Source organism: Cydia fagiglandana, chromosome 17 (genome assembly GCF_963556715.1).
Source record: "Cydia fagiglandana chromosome 17, ilCydFagi1.1, whole genome shotgun sequence".
Classification (NCBI taxonomy): domain Eukaryota; kingdom Metazoa; phylum Arthropoda; class Insecta; order Lepidoptera; family Tortricidae; genus Cydia; species Cydia fagiglandana.
In genome coordinates, this window is record NC_085948.1 from 14,764,006 (window position 1) to 14,784,657 (window position 20,652).

The window sequence follows — 20,652 nt, forward strand, 5'->3', positions numbered from 1 at the left end:
AAGAGTTAAAAGGCTGGCCCAGCAAAAAGAAGAGTGGCGATTACTCCACCGACAAGAGCATAGCTCTTAAATAGTGATGATGATGATGAAGCTTAAGAACTTCTCAAAGGAAAACTCTCACGTAGGTATCAGCTAACTTCAATCAACGATTTTTCCTGAATAATAAGGCCCTTCGAAATATTATACGTTAGATTTATTATAGCCTCATTCGGATACGGCCATCGTTAACGTTTTTGTAGCACCTTTATTCGTCCATAAGGGTGATTTAGACGCTATATCCGTTTGAGGCTTGCTACAGTTGCTACTGTAATAAAGTATGCGGAAAACATTGGAGAGAACAAATTTAGGGGCAGGTTCTGTATGTCGTCGCCCCCATGCTAAACTAACATAACTGTAAAAAACACATTTTTGAGGAGAGCGATTTGAAGCTCCTAAAAATTCCATTTTGTTTTTTTTGAAGTAGTCGTTGCAGTTGTATTGATATAGTATACACACCGTGTTTTCAAAATGCATGTATTACATGATCAATTTGTCAGATATGCATTATTTTATTGGAATTGAGAATTACAGCACATTCGCAATTTTGCATCTCCATAGATAGCAAAAAAAAGATAAGATTTTGCACCATAGTGAACTCACGAAAGTACCACTTTCGCAAATTATAAATCAATTTAAAACATTTGGACCGAGGTAAAGTTACGAAAATGACACTTTCGTGTGTTTACTCTGGTGTATGTGAATGCTTCCTATTCATTTGTATAGAAATTGAGTTGCGAATCTGTATTTATTTTTGATTTCAACAAGAATATTTTGCATAATCAAACACTTATAAGCAAAAAAGAGTAGAAATTAAAAAGTGGCAATACTGTAGTGTCGTCCTTTTCAAATCAATCTAAGAAAAACCTGACCTTACTATAGTGTTGCCACTTTTTAATTTCTACTCTTTTTTGTCAGACTTTATAACCATTACCTACTTACTTGACAAGGCCTTATAATAATTATGTCCATCCCAGTCCATCACCACCTAGAATCTGTGCAGCCGACCATCGTGTTTCTTATGGAGACGCAGATATCCTGCCCGGCAGACATTGCATACTTATTAAATATATCCCAGCTATACACTTGAACACAAGTTCATGAGACACGCTGGGATATGTAGTGTATGTCCGGCAGGATGTCTGCTGTCACCACCTTGATGCCTATGTAGACAGCTATTGACCTTTCAGTTCTGTGGGTGGGCGTGTGCGTAGACTACAGTGGCCACACTCACGTCTACGCGTGCCTGTACAGGTCTTACGGTGATTTTGGGGGATTTCAACGCCTACTACATTGATTGGCTTGGGTCCTGGTCCGCCGACCACGCAGGAAGGTCTGCTTACGAATTGTCTCTGGCCTATGAACTCTCGCCACTGGTAATTTCCCCCACGAGAAAACCAATACCATACAAGCTCTCTACTAGACCTTCTGCAGACCACACGTCCGGACGGATATTCCGTCTCAGTGAACGCGCTTCTCGGTTCATCCGATTACTGCCTCTGGTTTTTTTTTATAAAATTATGTTCATCCAATCACTGTCTAGTCCGGACACTTGCACCATGCGATCCACCACGGCCAACTAGCTCACGACGCGTACGGCAGTATAAATCAGCAGTTTGGAACGGACTGCGTGAATTCTACGCGTCGTACCCGTGTAGGTAGCTCTGATTCACATCAGAATATCCTGCGCAGCCAATATCCCCGAGACGATACTGGTGGTTTTTTGGGGCATCAACAGCAATACAAAAATGGATTGTTTCATTCCCAATTCGGTAATAGGTGCGGGAGGAAAGAGACGTCCTTGGTTTAACCAGCCCTGTAAAGAAGCTACAGTTTGCAAGCAAGCCGCTTACAGGGCTTGGACAAAGGCCGTAGCTAATAAGGATCCGAACGTCTCCGATGTGAAACGCAAATTAAATGCTGCCTCGAGGTTCAGTAAAAAAGCCATTATCAGAGCCAAATACGATTTCTTTGGCAGGATTACTGAAAATGTTGCGGGCTACCCAGTGGGGAGTCGCGCGTTCTAAGCACTTGCCAAAGCTGCCGAAGGAATTTTTGTCAGTCTTCTTTACCACCACTGCGAAAATCTGACGGTGCTCTGGCTCACAGTGTAAAAGAGAAAACCGATCTTTGGTACTCTTTTTGCCTCGAATGACAACGGTACTCCGTGCCGCCCACCATCCCGCGGTACTCATAGAGTCTGACCAGCGAGTCGTGTCACAAAAAAAAACGTGGGAATTTCAATAAGAACTGCACCGGGCAATAAAATTACTATGAAAATAAATGACAGTTTGAAACTGACAGCTTATGTGATAGGAAAATGTTGCCATATAAAGAATTTAAAAAAAAAAGCTTGTGTCACGACTCCCTGATCAGACTCTATGCTATAAATCTCTATCACGCAGAGAGATATTCGGCGGGAGCTGCTATCTTTCAACGTTTATAAGTCGAGCGGGCCAGACAGCATACCAGAAGTTGTGTTTAACACTTCCAGTGCCAAAGCGCCCCTTCCCAATACAAAATGAACAGTCCCAAACTCACAAGCGGTATTGAGCCTCGGTATTAAGTCTAAGGAGAGACTTTACCTCCTTGTATGTGTTCTACCGCTTGTACGATGATCTATGCTCTGAATAATAGTTTGACATGATGCCAACGGCGAGCTTCTATCACCGCACCGCTCGCCATCGGCAGGGTGTTCATCCTCACACCCTAGACTAGTAGCTAAATGGTCGCGCACTGTGCAGTTCAAGAGATATTTCCTCCCGCGGGTTCCGGCTGTGGAACGAGTCCGAGATCGAGCTTTTCCCGATTCTTAAAAAACCGGGCAAGTGCGAGTCGAACTCGCGCACGAAGGGTTCCGTACCATAATAAAAAAACGAAAAAAAATGCAAAAAAAACGGTCACCCATCCAAGTACTGACCACGCCCGACGTTGCTTAACTTTGGTCAAAAATCACGTTTTTTGTATGGGAGCCCCATTATCTTTATTTTATTCTGTTTTTAGTATTTGTTGTTGTTGTTGTAGCCGCTATCGGCTACAGAAATACATCATCTGCGAAAATTTCAACTGTCTAGCTATCACGGTTCGTGAAATACAGCCTGGTGACAGACGGACGGATGGACGGACGGACGGACGGACGGACGGACGGACGGACAGCGAAGTCTTAGTAATAGGGTCCCGTTTTACCCTTTGGGTACGGAACCCTAAAAAAAGAAGTGTACAGGCTGTTAAAGGGTCTAACTCTGAAGCTAGCTACGGACGTGGTATAAAATATAGCAAAAATGCGTTTCAAGTAATCTTGTAAACAGTCCAAAAATAATTTTATTATAAACTTACGAAAACGCCTGATTCGCATATTTACTTGTAAGTTACTCTAAAGGTACAAACGAATTATTTACCTTACAAACTCACGGAAATGCAAAATTCGTAAATTTTAACAGGCTAATTTATGTGATGTGGTAATAATGGCCACCATAATAAAGTAACGAATATGCCCGATTCGCAAATTTGCTATGGCTACTTTGTGGTTATATCTATTTGCCACCATAGTAGATTAACGAATGAGCAGTTTCGCAACTATGCTAAAGGTTATGAATGTAGATAAATATTAAATGCCACCATAGTAAACTGACATATGTGCCAGATTCGCAAATTTGCTGTAGTCTACTTATGTGGTTGAGTAATAGTTGCCACCATAGTAAAATAACGAATGTGTAGATTCGCAATTATGCTATAGTTTATTAATATGAATGAGGAATAAATGCCACCATAGTAAACTACCGTATTTGCCAGATTCGCAAGTTTTCTATAGGCTAATCGTACCGGTCAATAATAATTGCCACCATAGAAAGTTAACGAAAATGGCAGATTCGTTAGTTATTTACTGGTGTCGGCCAAGGAAAAATACCTTATCTACACTTCGCGAGTCTACCATGGGGTAAAAGAACTATTAAGTCAGATTGGTACAATGGTAACTCTGAAAGCTTAAAAGATAGAAGTCTGAAAATTGGTCACATTGTGCATTGTCATATTTGGTACAGAATTACATCAATAACTCAATTTTGACAAATTTACACTTATGTTAGTTTAGCATGGGGGCGACGATGTATACTCGTACGTAGAACTAAACTTTTAGTGGATCTCGATTTTTGGAGTGAAAACTTTTTGAGGTGGGGAAAAAATGATAAACTCGAGACAGCGTAAGGCGATCACGTGACCGTAAGGTTTAGATGGCCACTCATTTAGATGGCATTTAAATCAATAAAGAAAAACTCAGTGACATTGCATGAAAAAGGTTCTAATCTTGTACGAGTTGAAATACGAGGATCTCACAGTTACTCACATTCTAACTTTAAATCACTCAAATATAATTCAATAAAGCTACATCTTAATGAAATCGCCAATAAAAGTGAACTCTAGTACTGGTGAATAAAACTCAAAATATCATGAAATATATTTAGATGCGAGGTTTGCAAGATAACTTTACAATTACATTACAATTTCTATTCGAATTTTAAACAATTAACGCTACAAATTTTAATTTCGAATTTTAAACAAGCTCACTGACCAGCAATTTCGGAACTAAAGTTTTTCAATAGAAAGGAGGATGGATCAATTATACATAGTGCTGCAGACATTTTGGACTAGTCATTGAGTTTTCACTTCTGTCGGCACTCCCGGAGTGCAACCCGTTTTTTTTTTATAGTCTGTATCTTTAGGTATTTAAATAAAAATAAACAAACAATTTGTATATTTTCGGGTAGTTATAACATTTATTGGTTAACCAGCCAAATACAAAACCGCCTGGATCAGTCACTGAACGGCCTGACTTTAACCTACATTATACCTAAAGATACAGAGTATACGAGTAGAGTACTATTATGATCCGAGACCACGCTACTGGTAAATGATACGACTAGCATGAAATAACATGTATATTATCCATTTAATATATAATAGGAACAAAAATTATTTAAATAATGCAATTTAAAACCAATTTAAATAATAACCAATTGTAGCGAGACAGGCGACGTCAATTGCACAACTGGATACTGGCGATACTGCTCATTGGAATACTATTAAATTGTTTGTGAAATACCACGAAATTATATTTACATATTTAAAAGTTAAACTGAAATGAATGTCACTATTTTTTATAATATAGGAGGTAAACGAGCAGACGGATTACCTGATTGTAAGCGATTACCGCCGCCCATGGATAAGTGAACATGCCTCTATTGTCAAGGCGTTATAGTGCGTGTTCAGATATTTTTGAGCATCTCAGCCGCTCCGATATATCTGATAGCGTCTGTACCTTGTTGTTTTCTTAAAACAAACAGAATATGTTAAAACACCAGTTATTTAAGCCAGAACACCTAATCGAATCACAGATCTTAAACAAAATTGAGCCTATTTGCTACAACACAAGATCGAAAATCAATTGTCAAGAAACACCAATTTTAGATGTCGCTATTTGTACTCCAACCATATGAATAGGCTTCGATTTATTTTCTCACGGAACGCAAAGAGATATGTAGCCTACGAAGAATTATAAACTTTAAGTTGTTGAATTAAGGTTTAAATTCAGTTGAAGTCTTTTGAGATATGGTTAAAGTGGTCGACACCTTAGGTCGTTTTCCTTAATGAGACAAAGGTTTAATGCTGAAGCGGCATTTACTGAATTACGGATTCTGAGTTATTTAATTAAGTTTGTTCTTTACTTGAGTGAGAGTAGTTAGTGTCTTAGATTTAAATTCAATTATTATTCAATGTTATTTTAATTTTTTGAGAATGACCACAGTCAATGCCTATTTACAGTTGAATAAATTTCAAAAAACTACGTAGTTAAGCGTAGTTATGCCAGGATCGCACGTACCGAGTAGAGTGGCGAGACAGTAAAACGAAGTATGAAACTGTTACTCGGCCGAGTAAAAATTCCATACTTCGTTTTACTGTCTCGCCACTCTACTCGGTACGTGTAACCGAGCCCTTACGGATCTTTATAGTTCGTTTTCTTAGCATTGGAAAAAAGGTAAACAATCTTGACGTGTCTTTTTATTGAAAAACGCTTTTGCAAAATAAGTCTCGGCAAATATGTAAAAATTATGAATCATATAAGTACATTATTACATTATTTTAAGAGCCCATCAACGTGCAGACTAGCGGCACAGCTAAATAATCGTGATTATTTAAATTTAACGAAAGATATTGAAAAAATGGGGCCGCGACGTACTGTGTGTATTTAAATACATTTTGAATACATCAAACTAGTTTTTATGTTGCTGTATTCGTCAATCTATGCGCCTAAAGTTAAAAAGGCCGGTTTTGTTTTGATTTCCTAGATCTATGAAACCAGCAGCATAAAAACTAGTTTCATGTATTCAAAAGGCATTTAAATACACAATACGGTACTAGCGGAGGCAGTTATAAAGTTGACCCAAAATTTTTTTATTAAGCTATGAGCTTAATCATATATGTTCCTTGAGTAATTCTAAGCATTTCAAGCCTGGGAGGCAATAAGAAATGTGTGTCTACTCGGATTTGTAATGGATTCAAACTTTCAACCTCTTTTTAACCCTGTTAGGGGATGAATTTTACAAAACGCTGAAATTACTTTTCCTGTCTTTTAATAATATCCCCAAATACAAAGATTCAAGTCCCGCGTTGAAAATTTTTTTGATATCCATACAAACTTTCAACCCCTTTTTCACCACCTTAGGGGATGAATTTTCAAAAACGCTGAAATTAGTTTTCTTGTATGTTTATAATATATCGTTTTACGAAGTTTCAAATTCCTAGCTTAAAATAAAACTTGAACCCCATACAAACTTTCATCCCCTTTTTAACCCCCTTAGGGGTTGAATTTCCCAAAATCGCTTCTTATCTCTTGTACACTTTATAAATGTAATCTAGTGTGCAAATTTCAACTTTCTATCTTTTGTAGTTTCGGCTCCGCGTAGCAAAAATCTCCAACCAAATTTTTCACCTTTTTACGTTTTTCTTGTAAAATTACTATGAAACTGAAAAAAACAAATATCAGCAATGAATTCTACGTCTTTGGTTTATACGAAAATGATACCAAACTTGCCCAAGTACCCACCAGGATCAGAATAGATTTTTTTTAAAGATGACGGGTGGCGGCCGTCTTTGTACCCCACCCTCCCCCCCACCCCAGGCTAGAAATGCTTAGAATTACTCAAATATCAGATGTGATGAAGCTCATAGCTTAATAAAAAATTTTTGGGTCATGTATGGCAGCGTTACATAACTGATTCCAGTTTTTTAACCGACTTCCAAATCCCAAAGGAGGAGGTTATCAATTCGGTTGTATGTTTTTTTTATTTTTTTTATTTTTTATGTTTGTTACTCCATATCTCCGTCATTACTGGACCGATTTTGAAAATTATTTTTTTGATTGTATGTATATGCATACAGATTGGTCCCGTTTTTGTCAAAATCCAGTTCTGATGATGGGATCCATGAGGAATCGATGGAACTCCTCAAATCTTAAAGGCATACATATGGTGATTTTTGTGTTTTTATCAACAAATCAAGCATAATAATATACATTCAAAAACGTGACATTTGATGAAGTGGAACTGCTGATGATGATCAGAACGGAACTCTTCAACGACGCATAGTTCACCTTTGGCGATTTGTTATGTTTGTTAAGCAAGTTAAGTTTTTAAGCCACAATTTTGTCAAGCTTGAGTTCTGATGATGGGATCCATGAGAAATCGAGGGAACTCCTCAAATTTTAAAGGCATGCGTATAGAGATTTTTGTATTTTCATCAGAAAATCAAGCATTTTCATTAAAAATTGTCGCATTTGATGAAGTGGAACTGCTGATGATGATCAGAACGGAACTCTTCAACGACGCATAGTTCACGTTTGGCGATTTGTCTTCTTCGTTATGTTTGTTAAGCAAGTTTAGTTTTTAAGCCACATTTCTGTCAAGCTCGAGTTCTGATGATGGGATCCATAAGGAATCGAGGGAACTCCTCAAATCTTAAAGGCATACATACGTATAGAATTTTTTGTATTTTCATCATAAAATCAAGCATTTACATTAAAAACTGTCGCATTTGATGAAGTGGAACTGCTGATGATGATCAGAACAGAACTCTTCAACGACGCATAGTACATGTTTGGTGATTTCGAATTTCGATTTTGCCTTGGACTGGGACCCGGACTCATACCCGGATCCGGTTCGGACCCGGACTCGGACTCGGACTCGGACTCGGACCCGGACTCGGACCCGGACTCGGACCCGGACTCGGACCCGGACTCGGACCCGGTCTCGGACCCAGACTCGGACCCGGACCCGGACCCGGACCCGGACCCGGGCTTGGACCGGGACTCGGACCCGGACTCTGACTCAGAGACCCGGACCTTGACCCGGAAAACCACTATGATACCTAAACTAAATAAACCACTATGATTACCTACCATAAAATGTGGGTATGATGATGCCAAACCCCTCCCGCTCAAACTCCCGTACACCGCACCGCATGCGCCGTTAAGTGGGTTAGGTTAGGTTTGAACTGCGATCCACACAGAACCGAACAAAAGTGGGTTAGGTTTGGTTAGAACTGCGAGTCTTACAGAAACGAAATGCTACTAGAAAAGTGGGTTTGATTAGGTTCGAACTGCGATCCTCACAGAACCGAACTGCTGTCAGAGAAGTGGGTTAGGTTAGGCTAGATAACTACGACCCTTACGGAAACGAAATGCTACTAGAAAGTAGGTACTGGTTTTACCTCCTTTTCTACATAGTGCACCATCTACCATAATCTTTCACCGGGCCCCATAGAAGTCGGTTTTTTTTTCTTAAAAATTATTACAAGCTTTTATTTAGTTTCGCCTGACCGTTGTCTGTCTGTCTGTAATCAAATCTTGCAAGTTAAATTTTATCCACTTCCCGGTTTCCGATTGAGCTGAAATTTTGCATACATACGTAAGTCGGGTGACAATGCAATATTATGGTGTCATCGAGCTGATCTGATGATGGAGACCGGAGGTGGCCATAGGAACTAAGTGATAAAACAACGAAACCTAACTGTGTTTGGGATTTTTAGAATTGTCTCGATGAGCATTAGTTGCCTGTGGAAAGAAAAGTACAGTCAGCGATAAAAGTACCAAAAATGAAATTTTTGCCAAAAACTTATTTCAATATCTTTCGTTAAATTTAAATAATTACGATTATTTAGCTGTGGCGCTAGTGTGCACGTTGATGGGCTCTTAACTTGTTTACCTTTTGCGTGTTAACGCCTCTAACGCTTAACTCAATACTTTTTCCAACAAAAACACAATTTTCTAAAATGATAAAGTAGATTAACTTTGTTACTTATAAAAGACGGGACGAGTAAGGGCTGTTTTTTGTTATGGATTTCCAGCTATTTTCCTCACTTTTTCTTAATGAAATCTTTCATATTACCTATTGCATATTTAAGGCGATGTGGCAAGCGGTGGTGGCCGAGTGGATATGACGTCCGACTTTCACGGCGTGATTCGGGAAATGAATTAGAGAGTCACTAGATATGAAATAGTAAAGATATGTGACGACGGTCCACAGCAAAAGGTACCTTATGGCGGCTGGCGGCGCGTTTCGGAAAATGAATTAGAGATTCACTAGATATGAAATAGTGAAGATATGTGACGTTCGAAGAAAAAAGGTACCTTCTGGCGTCCGGTGCTTACGTCGCATAGCGCCGCAATAATATTGGAGCGGCGTTAATAATAGCGTAAGTGTCAACCGCCATAAGGTACCTTTACCTGTTGGACGTCACATATCTTTACTATATCGTATCTAGTTAATCTCTAATTCATTTCCCGAATCGCGCCGTCATTCGCGGGTACAAATCCTGGGTCCAATGAGTTTTTTGAAACTTATGTGCGAAATATCATTTGATATTTACCACTAGCATTTCGGTGAAGGAAAACATCGTGAGAAAATCTGCATAGATACCTACATATGCGAAGAGATTCAAACACGCTATAAAAGAGGGGTTCTCATACGAGTACATTCTTTTTATCTTTTAATTTGTGTATTATTTTATTTGTGTACTTATTTTATGTTGAGAAATTTTAACAAACTCGTAATGCTATTAATTAATTTCCATATTTCATTCATTCGTTTTTAAGGTTCCGTACCCAAAGGGTTAAACGGAACCCCATTACTAAGACTCCGCTGTCAGTCCGTCCGTCCGTCCGTCTGTCACCAGGCTGTATCTCACGAACCGTGACCTAGACCTAGACAGTTGAAATTTTTACAGATGTATTTCTGTTGCCGCTATAACAACAAAATACTAAAAAGTACGGAACCCTCGGTGGGCGAGTCCGACTCGCACTTGTCCGATTTTTTTTTATTTTACTAGGTAGCTTTGCGAAGAAAAAATATCAAATATTACCTACACATAATGTAATAACAAATATCTTCAGGGAACGTAAAAATTAAAAAATAATATTTTTACAGCTTTTATCTAAAGTAGATATTTCCAAGTTCCAGTGCCACTTAACCTTTGGTCCCATTTCGCCTTAAAAAGTAAGACGTAGACAGGCGTAGCTTTACGTGTCCAATCTACGGCGTAGCCAGTGAGAGTGCTACGAAATTAGCATACAAAATGCAAGACGCTACGTTGTAGCACAATGTATGAAGCGCAATCTGCGCAATATTACATTTGGCTGTGCCACAGATCACCTTTATTTAGACCAGTAGTAGGAGTAGTAGTATGTAGTAGTAGTCGTAGTCGTAGTAGTAGTAGTGGAGAGTAGTAGTTTACGTTTTCTCAGATGATTTTTTCGAACTCGGGCTCTAATTTGTTAAATAAAAGCCTCTGTTTCTTTTAAGAGCGGTCTTCAGCACGTGCCAAAGAAACCATTTCGTTCAAAAAGCAACATTATCGTGATAGTATTAAGGTTCAAATTTATGTGATAGTCAGCATTGTAGCCACTGCATAATGAAAACAATACCTATTGTTTAAAATATAGAGCCTGTGCATGAAAAAATCATCTGAATTTAATTTGGGTTTGTTGATGTGATCTGTAAGTGTCAAAAGTGACGTGTCTGATTGAGGAAATGTGACGTATGATACTGACAGATCATATTCATAACCTGACAAAATGTGGGTTGACAATGACCGTCAGTTTTGTGACGGTTGCTAAATGGTACACGGTTAAGTGAAAACGCCCTTATCCCTAACTTATAGGTGATCCGGTAAAGTAATAACTACTAATATTGTGAAATAAGGTAATTTTATAACAGGGACCGTTACCGGTATAACTAAAAATCAATATATCTCATAGCCTTCACAATATTTAATTTTGTTTGAATACTATTTTGATCAAATATACAAAATTTTATGCAATTTTGTGCAAAAATATAGAAAAAAAAACCGAGATACCGAAATTGTGAATACCGGTTATTTTGTATGAAAAATATACCCGTATTCGGTCCCTGCTTTATAATACAATTTTTCTTAAAAAAAGGGAAACATAAATACCTACGCAGCGTATGAATTGTATTATTACGCTCAGAACAGACTCATTCTTGAAATGAATGTATGCCACTACAATGCCCAAAGTAAGATGAGTAGGTACGTAGGGGAGAGTGGGGCACATAGTATCACTTTTTTAGTTTTCTTATTCAGCCTAGAATGAGTGCGCAACTTCGATTGTATGGGAACCGCTTTTTGGCGGAGGTTTACTCTGACTCTTAATTTTATACTGTAGGTAATCTATCCCCTAAATTGTTTTATACGCAAAGTAACAGCTTAGTTGCCGACTCCACAAAACCAAGACAATAGAGCAAACAGCAAAACTTGCGACGCTTTATTGAGTATCCGTGCTTGATGAAACTTGTTACGGGTTACTAGTACTCAGACAATAGTAAACTTTATCTTATCTTAGAACTACTATATATATAACTATGTGTTTATCCCGTCACTGGAGCTGAGTTTTAAATATTTTAGGTAAATATACCCGTTTCGCTAACGGAAGCGGCTCCTAAAACTAGTGCGATAAGGACAAGGCGAAAAATCCTGCGTAAAAATCTCAAAAATTTAGGTTTCGTACTCGACTGTTTCCTCCTGCAAAACTTAACCAATCGTAACCAAATTTGGAAATCTAAATGATTATGAAAATATCTGTGTCGGACCGTTTTTGATATCAGTTTTGAATACTACGCCTAGTCAATGAGGTCATTTTGGCCATTTTTGAAGGGCTCCAGCGCCTTAAAAACAAAAATATCAAAAAAAAAACAAAACGGTCCGACACAGATAATTGACAATATTAATCTGTGTTGAAAAGATGATTGCTCTAACATCAAAATCCACGGAGGAAACAGTCGAGTACGTTTGTATGGAGAAATATACAACTCCTGTTGGCTCTAAGCCTGGTACCTATATTACGTTATTGTTATACAATATACTAAAGCTATAGTAATATTTAGTGTTGCAAATATACATGTAAAAATGACAAACGATACTTCCCGCCATAACATAATTCCAAATTAAGGACCCTAAAAAGTAAAATAAATCCGCCAAACAGCCGTTGTATCCGAGAACGAAATTTTATTGTTTATTTTATTGTAGGCTTTAGATTTATCTTTGATACCTGAAAGCATTCATTTTCGTTTTATAACGGTACCGAAAAATATCCCTTTAACTTTAAATACCTACCTCTACATACCGTAAAAGTATAAAACTTTGCCCTTTCACATGACTTTTCCCGCCGCGTCACAGTTCAGTAAAAGCGAAATAACTTAAAAGTAACTACTTATAGGTACTTTTACGGTACCTCTCGTATGCTGCCTGTCAAATTATATGATCAAGATCATTGAAAAAAAGGTCTTGACATTTAAAACAATAGATATAATTCCCACGCACGGATTCATGTCTAGTTACAGATAGATATACTTTCTCTGCTTTCTTCAGAAAGTGGGAAAAGTTATAAGTGGCGACCCTTTTTACGTCACATATGAAAAATAACATTGTTGGTTATATGTTTTTATTTCAACTATTGAATATGCATTAATCTTTAACACCACAATTTTTCCAGGCCAGTATTTGCCCTAACTTTCTTTCACCAATTTTTTTGTTTACGCTCTGTCTTTGACTTGTTCGTTAGCGTTATTAATGATAATGAGACTGACTCAGCGCAATTACCGTTCGGTATAACTCATACATACTAAATTTTTTCTTGTGTTTTGGCTATTGATGTACTAGGTATGAGATTTTTCCTAGCATTACTGAGCGTTTTAAATAAACAAGGTATTTTTATAACATAAACAAGGTACCACTTTTTTTTATTTCTCATGCTCACAAAGTGGCTTATTGTTAATCTATGAACCGGACTGAAAGTGGTACTTTATAGGTACTTTTCTCTTCTAGTGCGTTCTACTTTTCTAGTAGTTTTTTTATAATAAGTAGGTACCAATTAATAACCCAGTTCTAAATAAATTTGTTGGTTAGTTTTCAATCTGATATTTCACTCACGATTCCATTATATTATAAAGTATATTAAATCTACTACTAACTGGTTAAAAAAACTGAGCGCGCTACCATCGCCCAAACTGTTAACTGCTGTACATCAGTAGACCTTATGCCTTTTGTAATAAGGTCCACCGATGTACAGCTAGGCGTGTTGCTGTTTGTGTACGTGCCTTTTCTAGCTTTTACACTGAATAATATCGATAAACGAAAAATTTCTAACATTAAGTATATAATTAAAATATTTCACAAAACTTTGCTAACGATCGAGATTGTTAAAACTTTCTAGCCAGCTGTTTGTATAGGGTTAATTACGACTGCGTTTGATACGAGCCAATAAAATTACCACACTAATTATATTTAATGTTGCTCATAATTCATTTTGTAAGCGCCTTTTAGGATTCCGCTGGGCGCTAAATGAATAAAACAAAATTATGAAATAAAACTATTGAAACGGATTATACCTTATACACGGTGTAACATGAGTAGACCGAATAATTTTAACCACGCATTTCTGAGGTCTAAAGAAGTAAAAAATGTAATATGAGTTTAGGTCAATTTCGACAGAAAATTTTTTTTTTGATTTGTTTTTTTTTTTAATTTTTTGAATGTATTTGTACATAAAAAATAAATTTTATTGGTAAACTTGTCACTTAAAATTGATTTTTAAATTATTTTTCGTATAACCTACTTTTTGCAAAGTGTTACTTGTCACTTTTTGACATCTATCATTAGACTACGTCCCATAGCAGCAACATCACCATCAAAAAGGCCTTTTACACTATGTAACAATAAAAACTTGTTTTTTTTTTTTTAAATTAATAATATCTCTGAAACTAGGCGAATTTCAAAAAAGTTTATAGGACATTTTTGTCTCTAAATATGATCAGGAATACACTGTTAAAATTATTCGGTTTACTCATGTTACACCGTGTATTGAATTCAATACTACATCCCGACGTTTCGAACCCTTTACAGCGTTCCTGGTCAAGGGTGACTGAGGAAAACTACACTGATGAGCAAATTCATATTAGAAAGATCACTTCTTAAGAAAATAAAAAGTTAATGACTCTGGTCTGGTATGACGCGTTTTTCTTATTTGAGTCTCAATTACCGAAAAACTATATCCCGCCTATATTAGCTGTAGATTCTCTTAACTTTGTGAGGTCTATACGAATAACGCAAATGAGTTGAGCATACTACAAAATATACTTGTAATTTCAAATGCAGACTAATTTTCTTGGATAGCTCTTACGGGTTTCTTTGCGTGGAACATTTTAATGTTTTCGATATTCTAAAATAACTTCCCTCTTCTTTCTTTAAATTCGTCATTTATCTAACCCCAGGGATAGAAAAAGACGTAAACTTCTCCGTGTAACAAAAATAGTAGCTATTCCAGTATTTTCTTGATATATTTTGAACAAATATCTGTGGCCCTAGTGAATAAAGGGTACAAGTCTCGGGCAGCGCAGGTGTAAAAGACTGTAAGTTGCAAGTAACACTTATGTCCTTTTACACCTGAGCTGCGTGAAACTTGTACCCTTTTTTACTAGGTCTACAGATATTATCTCTGTTTCAACTTGAATTTAAGACTTGTAAATATGAAAAAGAGGTCGTATAAAGAACAGAACACGAATCTTTGAGAATATCGAGGGAATTTATCTCCCACTTAAAAACAATACAGTTTCAATGTCCAAGCATGAAATCTATCCGCTCTATAGAAAACCGCAAAAAAATGCGTTCAGTAGTTTTTTGAGTTTACTGCGAACATACATACACACAGACAGACTCGGCGAGGGACTTTGTTTTATAAAGTATAGTGATGGGTATGCAGGGTTGTATGGGTATTAGGTTTTGGTTAGAGAGGTCATGGCATTTTGCCATTACTTAAAATGTTTTACACATTGAATATAAAATCCACAATTTTCTTTCTCTTTGGTCGACCCCTCATGTCTGAGGATCGTGGTCAGTATCAGGGTTGCATGTGGAGCGGATGATCTGCCTCCACCGGTTTCTGTCCAACGCGTCTCCAACGACCGTGTAGAAAGTAGAGGATGACGATTCTTTAACTTGATCGGAATGATCGGTCCATCTTATTGGTGAACGACCGCCGTGATCATCTGCCTTCGGTGTGTTCAATCACAATCAGTTTTTCCAAACTTTCGTCGCCTCTGCGCACTATGTGTCCGAGACTATGCGCTGAATTTTGCGTTAGCTCTCTCTTAATTCATGGTAAAGGTGACAGTCCATTTCCAACGACAGCTGGATTACTGTTCATTTTTGGTTTTTGACAGCGACGCGTTCAGTACCGGTAGTGCAGCTGCGGTTAGAAATGGAATGTTACCATAAGGGTACTGGGCTTTCTAAATATACAGGGTACAATGCACAATGCAATTTGTCAGTCCACTGAAGAACGGAACTTTGTGTTGCTAATTTTGTCGGGGCCGTGCGGCCGGCTCCTTTGTGGTACCTATTAAATATAAAGTCCGTCAACGAAAATGTTAAACATGTTTACTGTTCTGACTGTTCAGATATTTGTGAGCACGTCGGCCGCTTCGATATATCCGATGGCTTGTTTCTTCTACCTTTCGTACATTACGTACAGTCACCATCAGATATATCGGAGCGGCTAAGGCGCTCACAAATATCTCAACACGCCTCTATTGTCAAGGCGCTAGAGTCCGTGTTCAGATATTGTGAACACCTTAGCCGCTCCGATATATCTGACGGCGACTGTACCTGACTCACGTATTTATTAAGCTCAATATTCTTACACCATATTGCCAACTATTATTATCAGAAAACACATTTTCATTTCAATTGATCGTACCAAAATACGCCGTTTTATACAATATAACATACAAACTTACCCCCTTTACCACAGAATAAATAATAGTACTAGGTACAGAAGACTCACTCTCTAACAAAACGCGTCTGTCACGATCAGCATAGATATGGCCGCTAGGTGGCGACAGCGCCACGCGCGGCTTATGGCAAACCCCAAAATTGGGGTCGAATGGATGTACTTTTAGCTACCTGTAGCAAAGCGACGAAATCGCGGAGTGAGCCACGCCTGCCTTTACTCATAAAACAGCAAGCTCTTACAAACCTTTGTTAAATTTTGTCTCTTTTCAACAAATTGAAATGTCAAAACGACGGATAGAGACGATTATCAACGGTTGGTTAGATTTGACAGACGTTTATGAATAACGCCATTATTATCCAGCTACAAGGTGGGATTCAGGAAATTACCCTCTGACCCCATAATCTAACTTCCAATTTTGATAATGTGAGTAATAAAGGTAAGGGTAATTCCCGAATACGAGATAATTTGTATCAGTCATAATGCCAGCATAGCACAGTCTACTTAAATATTACTACAATACAGGCTGACCCAAAAATATTGTTTTAAAAGATTTTTTCTTCTCTACAAGCCTTTAACAACATGTCATTAATAATTAACTACAATCTTATAACTGAAACAAAACATTATTATCTACAAATATTCTCCTCTCGCTTTGAGATACACAAACGCAAAGCTTTGTTAAAATTATCAACAATATGCACATTAATAAATATATACATACAAACATGAATGCTGAAAACAATACACTCTTTTTTTTGGGCAGTCGTGTAAAAACGTGTCAACGTATTTTTGTGCCATTCTGTATAAGTATGTTCACTTGCCCCAATTTCACATCGGTGACAGGTGCGACGAATTGTAAAATCACTATTGCTGACGTCACAGGCATCCATGGGCTACGATTACCACTTACCATCGTGCGGGCCGTATTCCTGTTTGCCACCGTCATTGTATTATTTAAAAAAACTTTATTATATCGGAAAAAAACAGATATTTCTCCTGCGAAGTTTCTGACAATTGTCAAAGATTTAGAAGAATTGTAGGTAATTCTTGACAGGTAATGAGTTATATGTCGGAATTTCGTGACAATTGTAGTGTTTCTTGTGACAATTGTCATAAACTTAGCAAGAGAAATATCTGTTTTTTTCCGATATCATAAAGTTTTTTTTAATAATACAATGATGGTGGCAAACAGGAATACGGCCCGCCCGATGGTAAGCGGTAATCGTAGTTCATGGATGCCTGTGACGTCAGCAACAGTGATTTTACAATTCGTCGCACCTGTCACGTTGGTGAAACAGGGGCGACCTACACCTTACCACTACGTAGTACAGTCGTCAGCAATAGTATCTTACACAACTAGGGCCGCAAAAATATATGACGCGCTCTTATTGCGCTCCAAATAAGAACGTGTCACATATTTTTGCGGCCCTAGTTGTTACACAACTATTGCTGATGACTGTACGTACCTAAGTCCACGAAAGCTCTTCAACCCGTGAAATTCTCTATAATTTAATGGCAAAGCACACTTATATAGCTTTGCACCGTATGCACATATGAGAACAGAAGTTGCCATCTAACTATAGACGCGCAGTCGAAAGCCGGCTTCAGAACGGAGCGGGCGGGCGGCGCGTTTTCGGTTACGAATTCGCAAGTTCGAAATTCGAATTCTAGTGAATGAAGTTTCGTATCGCAAAAGTATTGTAACGAAAAGTGTAAGTGTGTGTGTTGTGTACTCATAACTTTAATGTGTAGTGGGGAGTTTTTTGAAGAGAGCTGTTAGGCGTAAGTTTTTGAAACTTTTTTTTATTTAGGTTTTATGGTTGATGTTAAGTGTGGATAGTGTTTTTGTGTTTCAGTGATCAACGTATTTAACAATTTTTGTAATCAAAAATAATATTTTACGAGTTGCATAAAAATAAGAATATTGAAAAAGTTTTCATTAAGTAGGTATATAATTGGTTTATTAAACACAAACTTTAAAAGTTGTAAGTATTAGTAGTAGAACATTTCTTTTTGAACGCATTATATATTTTTTAATAAGAAAATAATTATAATTGTTATCAAAATATAAATGGAAATTCCTGTTCCATAATACCATAATGTTACTTTGAATACGATAAATTTTCGGGATCTGCACCTATTCAGCAGCATTATTATTACTTTTTAATTAAGTAAATATTTTAGCGGCTTGACATTTTATTCTAAACAATCTTAAACCTCTAATGGCCCAATACAATAAAAATGGCACCCAAATTTAAATCTAACTTAAAGGTAATAGAAAATATAATTGATGATGCTTTTTAAAATCGAGCAAAAAAAGCAACTCTGTTACATTTAATAATGATAATTAATTAATTTGTACCAGTATGAGGATCACGGACGCTAGGAGGATAAAGACAATTAAGAACAAATCATATTTTATTTGCTGCTTCACCGCATTCATTACAAGCTTTTTACAAGCTTTATTACAAGCTTTTTTACGAGTTACTTTTGTACGGGTCAAATCTTACAAGCTAAAGGTAACATTCCATTTCTAACCGCAGTTACACTACCAGTACTGAACGCGTCGCTGTCATTGTCAATTTCCAAAGTAAAATGAACATTATTGCAGCTGTCGTTGGAAATGGACTGTCACCTTAAATTTGACCCATTTTCCGACTACCAATAAAGCTAAAAATTTTCATACATACTATATGCAAGTCTTGTGCCAATGCAATATTATGGTATCATCGAGCTGATCTGTGGGCATAGGAACTCTGATGTGATAAAACAATGAAACCTAATTGTGATTGAGGGTTTTTAGAATTGTCTCGATGAGTATAACTTGTCTGTGGAAAAAATACTACAGTCAGCGATAAAAAGCTTTTATTAATATATTATAATATAATATATAACCAAAAATTAAATTTTTGCCAAATCATATTGAATAAAGAAGCCACAATATTAAGTCCTTCCAAAATACCTATTTACTGCCTAAGACTAATTTTACTTGCTCCTTATTGCTACTTAACTATCCTTTGAACTTTGGTCCTTATTTTGTGACAAGGCTCAATCATTTTCCCTAAAAACACGACGCAATTGGTAAAATCAAAAACCATTAAAATGAGTCATTTTGTTAAAATTTTCATAATAATTGACCCAATTCCAATTCAATTGAAAGTAATTTTATGTAAATAAGTTGGAAGTATTTCACGTTTACTTTATTTTTAAGTGATGAATTTAATAACATTGGTTTATGGCTTTGATTTGTATTTTTTTACGGCTATTATTTTCTTCGCGTTGGTGTGGTGAAATAAATTTTGTTGAAGCATTTGCAACGCTTAAGATTCCACTTTTCGAATCTTTTGGTTGCTCTGTATTAATATTTAGCACACAAGGAATTAAACTAAAACTTTGCCCCCTTGTAAAACATATAACTACCTACTTACCTATTATTAGTGGAGTTTTGAAACATTAAAAAATCCTTTGTGTTTAAAATTGTAAGATCCTTACTTTCATCTGGGTTGTGTAACGATATAGAGAGTCCATATTTACTTATAAGTAACCTATATTATACACGGTGGCCAAAAAATAAGTAGGTACATTCCCGTTGCCAGGGAGGTTTTGGGATTATACTGAGCAACTTTTACGATGTGGCCATCACCGAAGTCGCGAAAAATTAAATTACCCTCCCATCGAAAATGGGTCAGCCAAAATTTATGAAACAGCGAAATTTTTTTCGTGACTTCAGGTTTGGTTCGATAGCAAAAGTTGCTCAGCATAATTCCAAAACCTCACTGGCAACGGTAATGCACATATTTTTAAAGCACCCTGTATGGTAGTGTGACTACATATAAAAGTAAATAAAAAATGTGTAGGTATGTCATAAAATAATTTGATTTGTTCCCTACTTGGAGTTGTCTATCAATATCTATGCAAATTCTATCGAATTTTACCTATTCAGTACTTGATGCTCAAATATTACACAATATCTTGATATTAAAATCAGTCGAACAATAAGAGATTCTATCTCAATATTTGGACAAAATAAATATGAGACATCTCGTCGAGTACACACACTCAGATTTACGATTGAGGGTCGAGTATATCGTCTTGTAAATTAAGTTTGTGTATTATTATGCCTTAAGCACAGAATAAGTAATATTACTAGGTACAGAAGACTCACTCCCTAACAAAACGCGTCTGTTACGATCAGCACAGATATGGCCGCTAGGTGGCGACAGCGCCACGCGCGGCTTATGGCAAACCCCAAAATTGGGGCG

At 37.0% G+C, this 20,652-nt stretch overlaps 1 protein-coding gene across 1 annotated transcript in view; it reads left to right on the top strand.

Annotated features, from left to right (window-relative positions):
- Positions 1 to 18,027: 18,027 nt before the first annotated feature.
- Positions 18,028 to 20,652, top strand: part of LOC134672595 (neuropeptide CCHamide-1 receptor-like) — a 269,080-nt gene continuing 266,455 nt past the window's right edge. The window contains exon 1 of the mRNA XM_063530546.1: positions 18,028 to 18,172. The gene's annotated coding sequence lies outside the window, so the exon portion shown is untranslated. The remainder of the gene's footprint in view (positions 18,173 to 20,652) is intronic.